We start from the raw sequence: 14024 nt of genomic DNA on the forward strand, positions 1-14024 counted from the left end.
TCCAGCCTTTTTCACATCACAACTGAGAGTTCCCCCCACTCCTTTATTTGGTGGCATTCTCAGGTGTCTGGATAATCATTTCCCCAGCACTCCTGTTCCTGCAGGAGCCCTTCCAGGGAACAAAACCCATCCCCAGGAGCATCCTCTGGCACTGAAGCAGCCCCCACCTCGCTGCTATTCCCTGGAAAGGACCAGCACATCCCCTCCACATGTCTAATGAAAGCCCTTCTAATCAAACATGCAGATCAGCTCATTAATGGTGCTGCAGGGGAAGGTGATGGTGGCAGGAAGCACTGAGGGGAGCAGGAGGTTGCTGTCACCTCCTAAGTCCCAGCTGCTGCTTCCTGAGATAAGTTTAGTTTGTAAAGGGAACATTTCCACCTGGGGGAAGCCCTAAAAACTCCTAGAAAGCTGTAAAAGCTGAAATCCTGCTGTGGGTAACACAGAGTCAGGTTGGCTGCGGGACAGCCACACTGCTGTGGTGTTTGACACCTCCAAAAAAGAAACAGTTCTGAGGAATTTATCAGAGATACATTTAGGGTCTGTTCACCTCTGTGCATGGAATGGAAATAAGAGCTTCCACACCATCCCCTTGCAAGCTGGAGGGAGAACACTTACCTCATCTCAATCATGGATGAAGGAGTTTGCTTGGAAATGGAAAATAACACTTTGGAAATCATGGAAATAACACTTTGATTATGATCCCCATCCCATGCCTGGCTGCTTAAATTAACTGAGAGCACTGCCATGATGTTTGTCTCTCAGTGGAGGTCACTGGGATGATGATCCATGCTGGCCTGGGGGGTGGCACAGGAGGGGAGCAGCTCCAGGGACACGAACTGGCCACAGGGGCAGCGATTCCTGAGCACCTCAGGTCTGCAAGGGCCTGCCTTGGGCACCTGTGACATGTTCCAGTGCTGGCTTCCAGTTATCCACCCTGTCTGATAATGGACTCAATGAAACAACTGCTGAAATAGCTGATGATTCTTCTAGCCATAACTTTAAACAATAAAATTAAATAAATTTCATAGATTTAAGCAACACACCATTGTCCTTTCATTACACAGGCACATGCCCAAGCCAAGAACAGAGAGAACATCTTATATTAAATTGATTTCAGCTCATGGAGAATGTAATATCAGAGCAGGCTCAGGACAGAGCTATTTAACACATTTAAAAGGATGTGGTTTCCACAAGCTCAGACATGTTGACATCTGCTCTTGAAGTGAACACGGATAATGAGGCTCTCCTGTGATACACCTGACACCAGCCAGCACTGGGAATGTGGATCTGTCACTCGTGGCTCCAAGGGAGATGACAAAACCCCTTGGTCAGAGATCTGGGGTGGTCACTGAGCCCTGGCCTTCAGCCTGAACAACCCCCTGTGCTCCAGCTGGGATGGCTCTGCATCTCCACACTGGAGCAGGGGGGCTTCAGAGCTGTCCCAGGAGCACCACCCCAGCCCTGGCAGTGCCCAAGGCCAGGCTGGAAGGGGCTTGGAGCACCCTGGGACAGTGGAAGGTGTCCCTGTGGCAGGGGGTGGAACAAGATGAGCTTTAAGGTCTCTTCCCATCCAAACCCTCCCATGATTCTGTGACCACTGGAGCAGCTGCAGTCACAGCTGAGACACTGTTAAACACCCTGGAGTCAACCCCAGCCCTTTGTCCTGGAGTGCACTAAAATAATAACCTGCCTAATATTGCCATTACACCGATGCAAATCAGGAGGAGAGGATTGCACCACTATAAAACCTGCTGCACACCAGCAAGAAAAAAAAAAATCCAAGTAATTTTTCTTCTCTTGATGACTTCACAGAGGCTGGGGAGGTTCTCCCTGACCAGTGGAGTTGCACAGAGCCTGGGCACCAGCTGAAGTGGCAGCAGCCCCTCTGCAGAGGGGAGCAGGGATGTGTTTTTTGGCAGCAGGGCCAGCCCCGTTTCCTTGGGCCACCCCCTTCATTGTGAATGCTTCAGGCATTAGCTCAGGGAACTCACCCAGCTAAAAATAACCCTTCCCGCACAAAAAATAGACAAAGAAATGGCTATTTATACCCTGGATCAATTCCTGGGCTCATTCACCGTGTGGCCCCTGCAGTGGCTGCCCTGGGATCAGGCACAGGGAGCTGTGCAGCCCGGGGGGACCACGGCCACATCCCCGGGCACGGGGGGCACTGACCCCATTTGGCTGTAAAACAACTCAGCATCCACAGATGACCTTTACTCCTGGACTTATCAGGAGCTGGAGATGGGACAACTGTGGCTGTTCTTATAATTTTCATTTTAGTCTCTGTGTTTTCAGTTTATAAATGTATTTTTTTAGGTTTGTCTTGCCTGGCTGCCCTCCCAGCTGGGTCAGGGCTGTTCCTCTATGTGCTGTTCCCAAATTCTTGGGTTTAAATGCTACAGAAAGCTTCAGGGCCAGCTCCAAAGGCCCAAAGAGAAACAGAGGACAGGCCAAATAGTTTGATAAAACTCATGGAGAATCATCCATCCTCATCTGCCTCAGCAGACAAGTTTAAATATGGATAAAGACAGTTGGAGTAATATGGATGTATTTTTTTCCCCCTTGTTGTTTTCTGTTTTGACTTCTTTGGGTTCATTCAAAGGGAGGTTCAGGCTTTGATCTTCTCTATTGGCAATATTTTCTTCATCTAGATTTTTATAGTTTGAGAAGAGATGTTACATGCTTGCAAGAGAGACTATCAATATGATGTGGGCCTGAACAAAAAACCTGGTGTCAGGTTCTCCATTTGGAGTGTTACCTCGAGCTTTGAAGTTTGTAATGATTCAAAAGCATCTAGAGCTGCTACAAATGTTAATAAAATTAAAGCCATCTGAAAGTGAGGCTTGCATGTGCCTTTGAAAGTAGGTCTGTGATCAGTTATTACCCTCAATTACCTTGTTGTCCACTCTTTTAGCTCGAGGTTAAACTCTTAACACTTTGCTTTGAAGTGGTTATCCTTTTATCTATGACCGGACTGAGGAATTTAAGGGCAATAATCAATGAGAGCTTCATAAGAATAAAGGGGAGACAAGGCAAGGAAAAGAGGTGTGAATGTGCCCTTAACAGCGGGCTGGGGGTTCGGGGGACACCGATGGGAGCCTCGGGAAGAAAATGAAAAGGAAAAAGGAAAAAAGGAAAAAAAAATAAAAGAAAATGAGGCGAAAAAAGTGGGCATGAAAGGAAAAAAAAGGGAAAAAAAGGAAAAAAAAATAAAAGAAAAGAGGAGCCCCAGCAATTTCCAAATCACTGCTAAAAATAAAGCAAAAGCACCAGCCCGGGGTGGGGCTGGGCGTGGGGAGCACGGCGAGGTGAAGCCTCATCCAAGGCGAGGAGAGATAGGATTAAAGAATTGCCTTAATCACCCTTTGATGTGTGCCACAGCACCGCGCCCTGCACGGACGGGACAGGGACGGGTGCCCTGAGCTGGGGACCCTCCCCGGCCCCAGCAGGGACCCCAAAACAAGGGGTCCCCAAGCGCTGGCAGCGGGAGATGCCCGGCAGGACACGGGCGATTCCTTCTCTGGAAGGATTCCAGGGCACGCAGGATGCTCCAGAGGGAATCCTTCCTGCAGCAGCAGCATCCCTGTCACCTGCGCTGTCACCACGGGGTCCTTGGTCCACCTGGACCACGCTGGTCCTTGGCCAGCCCTCCCTGCTGCCAACACCCACCACAAAGCCACCGTGGGATGCTGCAGTCCCTTCTTGGAGGCTGGCAAACCCAGGGAAGGAGGCTCAGAGAATCCACCTGGCCCTGCTGTCCTGGTGCCATCCTTGTCACCCCCTGCCCGGGCTCCAAGGTGTGAGGCAGCCCTGTCCCCACAGAGCCACCGCCGCTCTTTCACCGGCCGGGGAAAATCACAGCAACACTCCCAGCCAACTCTTTTCCTTTCATTTTTTTTTAATCCGAGGTGCCTAAAGCGAGGTGTTGAAACGCATGTTGAGTGCACCTCGTTTGGCAGGGGACCAAGCCCACATGGCTTGGGTTTGTGAAGTCCTGAGCACAACCTCGGTGTGTGCTCAGCATCTCCCAAAAAACTCGCGCCGCCGCGCTTTGATCCCGCGCCAACCTTCGGAGCTGCGTGTCTAATTTAAGGTGCTTGGGTTGGAAAATGTTGACAATTATTGTTACTCTAAAATTAAATCAGTGCTTAATTATCAAAATTGATGGTAACTTAGAGTGGCGTTTTCAAGAGAGCCTCAGGGAGTCAGAAGGAGATTTTCAAAGGCGGTTTAATGTCTCAGGGCCATGTCTCCCTCTCCGTACCTGCATTTTCTTACTGGCTGCTCCTGCTTCAGCACCTTCTTGAGGCCACCCGAGTTGTGCTGAGCTCTCTACCGAGATGCTACAAGGTGGACCTGAAACCATGAGCACAGACCAAAACCTCCAGCCCTCCAAATGCACTTGGCTAATTCACAGCGAAAAATCAATTGGCTTTGGGTGCCTAATTCTCCTATAATCCTTTAGATAATCCCAGCTTTAGGCTTTCAGATACTGATAAAAAAACCAAACAAACCCCACAATACAAGAAATTCGTGCAGATAGAATAGAAAACCAACATATATTTCATATAACTTTCAGATACTCTGAACTTGATACGAAGTAGGTTGAGGACAATAGCAATAAAACATTGCTCAAGAGACAGTAAAGGCACAAGACCGTGAAGCCCGAGGCTGAGAACAGAGTTTCGTAATTAAGTAGCCTCCAGACAACGATTGTCATAGGCAGGCATTGCTCAAGGACCCGGCCATTATTGCTTTCATTATAGTTTTTCAGGAGAGGATCTTTTTCTGGCCTGGCTCCACCTTCATTCAAAGCTCTCAGTGGCCCCAGCCACTAATGAGAGAGCGTTGATTGAGAAACGCTAACGAAGCCTGCACAGACACGGAGCGAGGGGTGGCTGTGGAGCAGGCACGTGGCACTGGGGGTCCAGAGAGGGGCTGCTGGAAGAGGTGGCACCGGGAGGGCCATCAAACACCACATCTGGGAAGAAGAAATGGAGAGAGGAGGTGACAGCTGGTGGCCAAGGTGCTTGTGCTGCCACACTCTAGACTGGAGGGTCACTTGCTGGTTCAGTGGGGTCCTGCTGGTCTTGTCCATCAAATCAGTGGAAAATCTTCTGACAGGAAAATTTTCCAAAAAAAACCCCTGAGACAACTCAAAGAAAATCCTGATAAACCCCATACTGCAACTAAATAACCTTCTTTTTTTAAACTGGGCACAAGAAGGGAGGTGTGGTTTTTACTCTGTGCATTTCCCAGCCCCAGATGGCATCACCCATGGAAGCCTGGGCAAGGAGAGCACGGGGGACTGCAGGAGTTCACAGTGGCTGGGCCATGGCAGTGTCACCCAGGCACGTCACACCACACAGGTCACTGCTGCATCCCTGAATTCCCACATCCTGGGGTTTGAAACTGGAATTTCAGCTTTGCTACAGAAGGGATGAAAAAGGCCTGAATTAGAAACTCCTCTCTGCTTGTAGAAAATTTTGATTTCCCTCAAATTTTGACTGAAAAGATCCAGTTGATGGCCATTCCCCCAGCTGGTGCTGAGTGAACCCCACAGGAATCACAGGATTAACTCCCATCCCCTGACGTTATGCTGAGCATGACTGTGCCTGTCTGCACTTAACTGCTGACCTATCTTAAACATCCCACTAATTAATATGCTGAACCAAGGTCGTGTTCCAACACGGTCTCGTTTTCCAGTGAAGGGAAGAGCCAAGGAGGATTAAGAACAAATGGGAGCAGCCCAAGATGCTTCCTCGCACCCCAAGCCACGGAGGGTCATTGCTCTCCACCTCAGAGCCCTCCATGCACCAACCCAGAGGACCAGGAGGGGCCCCTGTGCCAGCTAATTCTGGGCTAAATTAGCCAAATCTCAATCTGTGGGATTAATCCCGAATTGTGGCAGCAAAACCAGGGCTCAGCCACTCGCTCCTGCTCCAGCTGCTCTGATCTTTGGCCAGTTATCAGCACCTGGATGCTCAGGGAAGAGGGAGGTGGTCCAAGGAGGTATCAAAGGAATAAAGTTCTCCTTGTTCCTGTAAAAATGCTGCTGCTGGACAGGCTGCCTGGGCTAGGTCAGGGCACAGCCCAGCTCCTGGGGAGGCTGCTCTGCTGCTGGAAACCCCAGCCCTGGGGAGCAGGGCTCATCCCATAGGAGGGGCTGGCTGCAGCAACACCTCCTCTTGCACTATGATTATTACTCAATCTCTTTTTCAGCTCATTATATGGAGGAACAGAGTCAAACACAGTAGAGAAAAATCTCTCGGCTCTACATGATCCCAATCCCTCTGGAAGCAGCAGGGTGGCCAAGCACACTCCCCTGTGAGCTCTCTGACACACACAGGGGGAATTCTGTCTCCCAGGGGACAGGAGTGACCCAGGCAAAGGCTGCAGCCCACGGTGCCAGCAGCCCCAGAGCTGCTGCTGTGCTCACAGGTGCACAAACCCCACCTCAGAACCTCCCCAGACCTTGCAGGGAGGGGAGCTCCTTTCTTAATCCTTGAGAGAAGGAAAGAACAGCACTCCCAAAAGCCCACCTCCTGAGAGGAGCAGTACCTGGAGCCACAGGAGCCCTCACAGCCCTGGCCCCATCACACCTCCAGGGAGGGAGGTCAGTGTAGCAGCAGTTTCCCCCAGCCAGACAGGAGTCATGGGCTGATGAAGATGAATCAGGCGCTTTTAAGGCTTTAATTCATTTTCTCCTCTGCCCAAGACAAAGGGTCCTCTCCAGGGTCTCCTCTTGATGGTCTCCCCCAGCCACCCCTCCTCCAGCACCATCCCTCACACCAGATCTTCCCTTTTCCTCCCTCCAGCAGGTTTAGGAGAGAAGGCAGATAGCAGGAGAGCAACTCCTCTAACATATAACAGATAACAGGAGAGCAACTCCTCATGTTTTACCCCCTCCTGTAACGTACTGCCCCAAAACCCCTCCAGGACACACTGGGGCAGACTGGTCCTAATGGGAACTTCTCCTCACCCTGATCCACGACCCAACACCGCTGCTCACACCAAAATTCCCACCTCAGGTGTCCCTGGGAAAGAGCAGGGGACGACGCCAGGCTCCTCCAACACATCCCCCTCTCCCAGAGGGGAGCAGGGCCGGGTGAACCCCCCTGGATCCCCCCGGAGCAGGGGAGGAGAGGCACGCCGCCCTCCGCGAGGTTTTGTGACTCCGGAGAGTTGGCAAATCCCCGGATAAAAGGGGAAATATGTTCATAATAAATAAGGCTGAAGTAACACGTTGCGAAATATTTACTCCCTCGGAAAGGCGGCGGTTTGCTTTCAGTGGAGCTGCATCTGATCCTCTGCCAAGCGGGGCTGAGCGCCTGCAAAGGAGGCTTTGCTGTGGTCGGCCAGGGAAAACCAGGTGCCCAAAAAGTGCAGGGACTGTGTGTGCACAGGCACACGTGAGCAGGGGGAAGATGGGCACAGCCCCAGGGGTCCCCAGCTCCCGAGAGCCCCACCAGTGCTTCTGTGAGCAGAGCCTGCCTGGAGATGGAACTTTAATTTTAATGCAGCTGATCAGATGTCAGTGTAGAGACTGAAGGAAGGAGAATAGAGGGGAGGAAAAAAGAAAGAGGTGTTGATAAAATACTTGTTAGAAAGAAAATTGGATTAGTGGTGCCATTCTGGCCATGAAGTTCTTTGAGCCAGAGAAAAGAAATAATAATCTTGTTCCCTTTTTTCCCCGTCTCTCTGCAGCCCACTGAAGGCCTCACAGCCAAAACATCAGCCCTTCTAATCTTATTTTCTTTTTTCTAGCGTGTATTTTATTAACCCCTTTTCTCATTTAACTGCTATGAATAGCTCAGTGGGTAACATCCTTCTTAGAAAGTGAAAACCTCCTTGGAGATGAGGTGCAAGGAGAGAAATGCAGACAAACTTCCAGCTCCCGCACTCAGAAGAAAAGCCCCCTCTGTAATCCTGTCTGGTGAATCCCAACATTGTACCCCAAGGTAACTGCCAGCTCCAGGTCCTCTCTTTGGAGGAGGAACAATCAGGGAATTTATCTGGACACACCAGGAGATTGCTGCAGCTCTATAAACTCTGTGGATGTGGAGCGGAGATTAGAAAATAAATAAACGCCCTTGCTGCTTCTTGGGAAAGTGTCTGTGTGTGTGTGCATCCAGCACCCTAAAGTCAAGTCAGGCAGCTGAATTACCTTTTTACAGCTTCCCTCTAGACCAGCTTTCCTTTACAGCTTCCCTTGCCAGCTCTCAGTCACGTCCAGTGAAATTCCCAGTATGGATTGGGATGCTCATGGGAGTGAGCCCAGCACTCCTGTGCCCAGGCTGGGGGCTCTGGGCCAGGCATGTCCTGCTGCTGGCACAGGGGCTCCAGTGCCTTTATCCCACCAGCCCAAAGCAAGGCTGGATTTCTCCTCTCACACCCACTGCAGGATTTTGTGCCCCAAGTAAGACACGGGATGTCTGGAAGCTCAGGACCGGCTTTCCCACAGCGATATCGATGTGGCCAAAAGGGGAGAAAACCCATAATTAAAACATCAAATCCAAAGGAGACAGTCCTGCCCTGAGCTGCTGTAAGTGGGAACAGAGATTTGGCCTCTCCATAAAAGAAAATACCAGCCCCAGCGAGCTTGGCTGCTGCCTCCTTCCCTGTGAGCAGCAAACCTTCCTGGGAGAGGAGCGGGATCCAGCCCCACGCGATATTGGTGTGTTATTTTCCTTGACAGCTGTGGTGCATAGTGGTAAGTGCATGTTTAATTCATTCACAATTTATGGTGTAATGAGAACAATGAATGTGTCTGAGGGAATAATTGCTTCACGGCGGGGATGCTGGAGAGTTCAAGTTGGTTGGCACCTGGACTTTGAATCGGGGCTGCCGGGGATTGGCTCCGGCGGCCCCACAATAGCCCCGATAACAAAGCTGTGGGGATGGGGAGGGGGTTCAAAGTCACCCTGGCCGAGCTGCAGCAGCCTCCCGATGGCAGGGGCTGGATCCCAGCCCCGTTAGACCTGTCTGGCCCCAGTTACTGCGCACCCAGGGAGGTTTGTGCATGTGGGAGCTGCTTTCCCAGCCCGTGTTTACAAGGGAATTCTACTGCAAATCCCTGGAAAACCAGCGCTTCCCCCACCTCCCTCTAGGACCTTTTCACTGCTTGGTCCTGGCTGTGTCTGCCAAACCCTCCTTTTGTTGGGGTGTGGAGAGGGGGTTGACCCTTTCCAGTGTCCTCAGCAGCCACATGGAGTTTCAGAGGCCTCAGAGGTCAAGAGCATCCATATGGAGGGCCCAGGAGCTCCGTGCGTCTCCCAGCTGTCCCCACGGCAGCTGTGCTTGCAGCCCCCAAACAAAGCTCATTAGGGGGCTTGCTAGGACACTCAGGGGGTGCTCTGAGCTGTCCTGGAAGAGCCCTGGAATCACAGCACTCCCAGGAGTGGGCACCACGTTTGGCCCCACGTATGAACAGCTCCCATCCATCAGATTGGGAGCAGGGAGATCCCGTTATCCATCATGGGCTCTCTCCCACACCGCTCAGTGGGGCAAGACTTTGAGCCAAAGAGATGCCAACAAATCATCCCTCAAGCCTTGGTTCATGCAGGGGGGTCTGCAGCAGCCCCCTCCACAGCTCCCAGCTCTTGGCACCCAGCAGAAATGCAAATGTGATTTCTCGAACAGATGTGCCAAAGCATGAGCAACAAATCTTCCATGCCTCAAATCCACCCCAAGGAGAACAACAGTCAAGATGGGGCTCTTGGACCCAGCATCAGCTCTGGGGGGAACAGGCTGTGAGGAGCTGTGAGACTGATGCTGTTATTAATTATTACACCATTATATTGGGGAGCTGTGCTAGAGACCATCAGTCCTCGAGCTTTTCCATACATGGACCGTGCAGGATGGAGCTGGGTCCCTGTTCTCCTTCTCCAGATGGGAATGCCACGTGCTGGGGATGGCTTTGCCTTGGACAGCTTTCAGAAACGCTGAGCTGAGAGCCCTGCTACACATTAGCTCCCATGCAAAGATGTTTTGAACACGTATGTAACACTTGGGACTAAATGGAGGCTGCTTTTAGCTGGGACAACATCTGGGTATGAGCAGATGCGGGCCAAGCTGCTGAGCAAATCACTCCAAGAGCTTTCTTTTAGGGACTGAAGGCATTTTTCCATGGGGTTAAGTGGTTTAGGTGCATAAAGTGGAAGGACACCTAATTAAGATTAAAAAGATCAAGGTTTTAGGCTGCTGTGTCCCCTCAGAAACATCCCACCTATCCTCACGGTGGAAGCAGCCACAGCTGGGAGTGGAAGACAGAGCTTAGAAGCATACAGAAACACGAATTTGTAGTCCTGACAGAGAACCTTGTTTTATCCCATCTACTCTGAGGTTAAACACGATGTTCTGTCAAGCCACACACGGAGGAAAACACGGTTTGGCAGCGGCGCCTCGCTCGCGTAACCGCGTTAAACACGGCACAGCTCCGCAGGCCGAGATCGCATCCAGAGCAGAGGCTCCCGACTTTCATCTGTGCTCAGGAACATCCAGCAGGCAGCACTGCTGTAAATACATCACTCCCCTGTCCCCCCTGAAATGCTCTGCCTTGTCACTGCCCTGCCCTGACACTGCTCTGCCTGGCAGGGAGAATAACAGAGCAGAGCGCTTACAGAGGGACCAACCACCTCTTCTTCACCTCTCCATGGGCAAGAAAGGGTTAAACCCAGAGGTCACTGCAGATGCGAAATGTGAATTTCACCGGGGTTCACACCTTGTCCCCTGCTCCATCCCTGAGCCCCACAAAGTGCCATCCCTGCAGGAGGATGCAGAGCCGCCCCATCCCAGTCTCCAGCACAGCCCAGATGACAGGACAGGATACAAATAAACCCACCCATAATTGCATATCGTTAATTACCGAGGGTGTTTGGGTTTCTTGGAGAACATTAGGTTGTGAAGACGCTCCATCAAAGAGCCCTTGGGGCATTCAAATCAAGGCAAAGCATCAAAACCCGAGCGCTGTTTTGAAAACACAGCTTCAAATGCGGCGGGGGGAGGAAAGGCTTTTCCCCCTCCTGCCCGGCAAGGAACGCACCCGGGACAGCTCCTGCCTCCAAAAACCGGGGGCAAAGGCTGTGACCTCGGGGTACAACATCTGCAGGAGCCTCCGGGGACTCCCAGCACTGCTCCCGGGGTGATTCCAGCCAGGCTTTAACCACAGGCACTCACCGAGGTGTTTCCTCCGCTGGCTTTTCCCTGCTCTTCTCCCAAACCCAACCTTTTGTGCCCGAGCAGGGCGGATCTGAGCTTGCCCCTGCACAGAACTGGTTTCCACCAGCCTGGGAACAATTAGGAGAAGAATCAACTTAGGGAGAATCTTCTGTTAAGAAAAAAAATAAATGTGACTGATGACTGCAAATTCTGGAAATATTTTTAGCTATGCTGGCCTATGTATAATACATAACTATGCTTTTATAAGGATGGAACAGTACTGCAGGTGAGGTGTGCAAAGAGGGAGTGAAATCAGCAAAAAGTGACACCAAAATGTAATAATCACAAATTAAAAAGAGAAGGTAATTAGTAACACCAAATTCAGGGGAGGAATTTCTGATCACAGTCAGGAACAAAGATTTCAGTAATATTTACATAGTAGTTCTTTTTCTAACAGAGATGAACTTTTTCAGCCAAACCCACTGTATTTAAAGCAGAAAATTAATTCAGAGAAGTTTTAAAAACTGTATTCCTAGGCCACTTGTCAGTCCCTTTCAGTCTTCAGGTCTCTAAAAAGAGGTTTCTAAGCATTCATGCAGCTATTTCACAGCTTTGCACTCACATGGGTATATGTACATTTACTTGAAAATGGCTGTTACATGAAAACAAAGAAAAATAAAGATCCAGAGAGATTTTCTCACATCAGTGAGAAAGCTTCTGGGAGTTGCACAAATTAAAAAACATTATTTTAGTTTACACTTGGCATTTCTCACTCTCTCGCAGCCCTGTACCTTGCACTGACCACACTCCTGGAAACAACCCCATGGGTCAAACCCAGCATCTTCTGCCAACACAGAGGGACCACCAAGCACTTCCCATCCCATTCTCCTGCAGGATCACCACAACAGCATTTGTTTTCCAAAGTGGCACCAGAAAAACACGTTCACATCACAAAGCTCCAGCCCAGCAAAGCCCTGCTGTTCCTCTGGGAGGATAAAAGTGCAGTGACTGGGGAGGGTTCCCTGAGGTGCTCACCTGCCTCCAGGTGCTGACACCCTGAGGTGACCCCACACCAAGTCCTGCACCAGGCTCAGCATCACAGGCCAGCTGGGCACAGTCACAACAGCTCCTGAGAGCAAAGCTCCTGCATCCATCCTAAAATACAGGTTTGCATTGCCTGGAAAGGATCGGCCCCCACTAGAAACACGTGAAAGGAAATCATTTACAGCCCTTACTGGAGCCACCAGAGAGGTTAAATATGCTGATTCCACCAGTACACCCCAATGAAAAACCAAAGAACAAGGACCCTCCACACAGAAAGCTGCTTCTACCCCACCAACTTAGCAGGGATAAGAACTTCAGTCACCCTTTGTGGAGCAGATGTTTGCACCAGCCTTTCCACAGCCACCCAACAGCAAAGCTGCCACCAAGGGCTGTCCAGGCAGCTCACAGGATGTGCTGAAGGATATTTCAGGCAGGAAGATGGTGGAGATACAGTTGGACTCAGATGATCTTAAAATTCTTCTCCAGCCTGAATGATCTGCCTTCTTAGGTCTGTTTTTCCACCACCCTCAGATGCTCAGTGACAGTCTGACTGTACGAAAACTGACTGTAAAATTTAGGTGAGAGATTTATTAATCCAGATGGGCTCTGGATTAAAGGAATCAGTCAGACTGAGAAATCCCTTTCTAAAAACACTTGCTCTGGGAGAAGAGTGCTCAGCTGTGGTCCTGAGACTCACTGCCACATCTTCAGTGCCATCTAAACCTCAGTGAATGAATCCTGAACTCTCCAGCACTTCCCATTGAACAGCCAGGGGTGGTCTTACATCCTTAATTTCAGCCCAGGATCACTTCCACAACAGATTTCCTATGGATTCCAGGGTTAGAGTTTTAATGAATTCCTTGAATCCTTTCTTTGGGTAAAACTGGACAAAGTTAACTTCAGTGTAAGAGAATTAGGACTCACAACCTTATTTTGAAAAGATGGTCAGCTCTGCCTGGTATTAAATTTTATATGAGGTTTCAATGGGAGAAGATTCCTAAAGAATAAATCTTGAATAGATTTTATAAAGGTGGAAATATTGTTACAACATCACTGCCCAGCTGAGATAAAGGTGTTCCTTTACTTTGCTCATTTTACCAACACACATTTCCTTGTTTTCAGCCCCCAGTACTGAGGCTGAATCAGGTGTTGCCATATTTAAATCTCATCTCCATTCCCACTAAGCTCTATATCCATGGAGCATTTGAAACAAACAGGCTTTTGGGACCCAGCTCTGCAGATAAAATTGTTTTAGAGAGCTGCTCAAAGGAGGTGTCAGCTGTAAATCCTCCTTGTGTGAAGGTGAGCTCTGTGTCCACCTTCCCAAGAGGCTGCTGGAAATACTGCCCTGAATATTGGACAAATCTGGGTTGAAAGTTAAGGTTTCCTATTAGAAGATGGATTAGGAAAGAAAACATCTCTTCTCCCAAGGATGCCTGAAAGGAAGCAAAGCTCTTATGACCCATAGCCACAAATTCATGGCATGAACTATCCCACAGTTCATAAAGGGATGAAAAGAGATTGGGATTAGGGATGGCAGAACAAGGGCACGACACAGTCTCCACTCTTTTTGTTCCCTGCTTCTCTGTCAGTGAAGGAGAGACCAACTGTGGCAGCAAATGGTAAATAAATGATATTTTATCCAGGGGTTTGCCTTATTTACATTATGCATAATGCAGATAACAGCACAGAGCTGCTCAGCTGCTGTGTAAAAGTGCTCCAAACTGCTCCCACATGCAGCACACTCCCTCTTCCTCTCACACAAGACACGTTTTTACAGGATCAGACCCTCATTCAGTTCTTTCAATGCTTTTTTT

The sequence above is a fragment of the Parus major genome, chromosome 18 (genome assembly GCF_001522545.3).
Source record: "Parus major isolate Abel chromosome 18, Parus_major1.1, whole genome shotgun sequence".
Taxonomy (NCBI): domain Eukaryota; kingdom Metazoa; phylum Chordata; class Aves; order Passeriformes; family Paridae; genus Parus; species Parus major.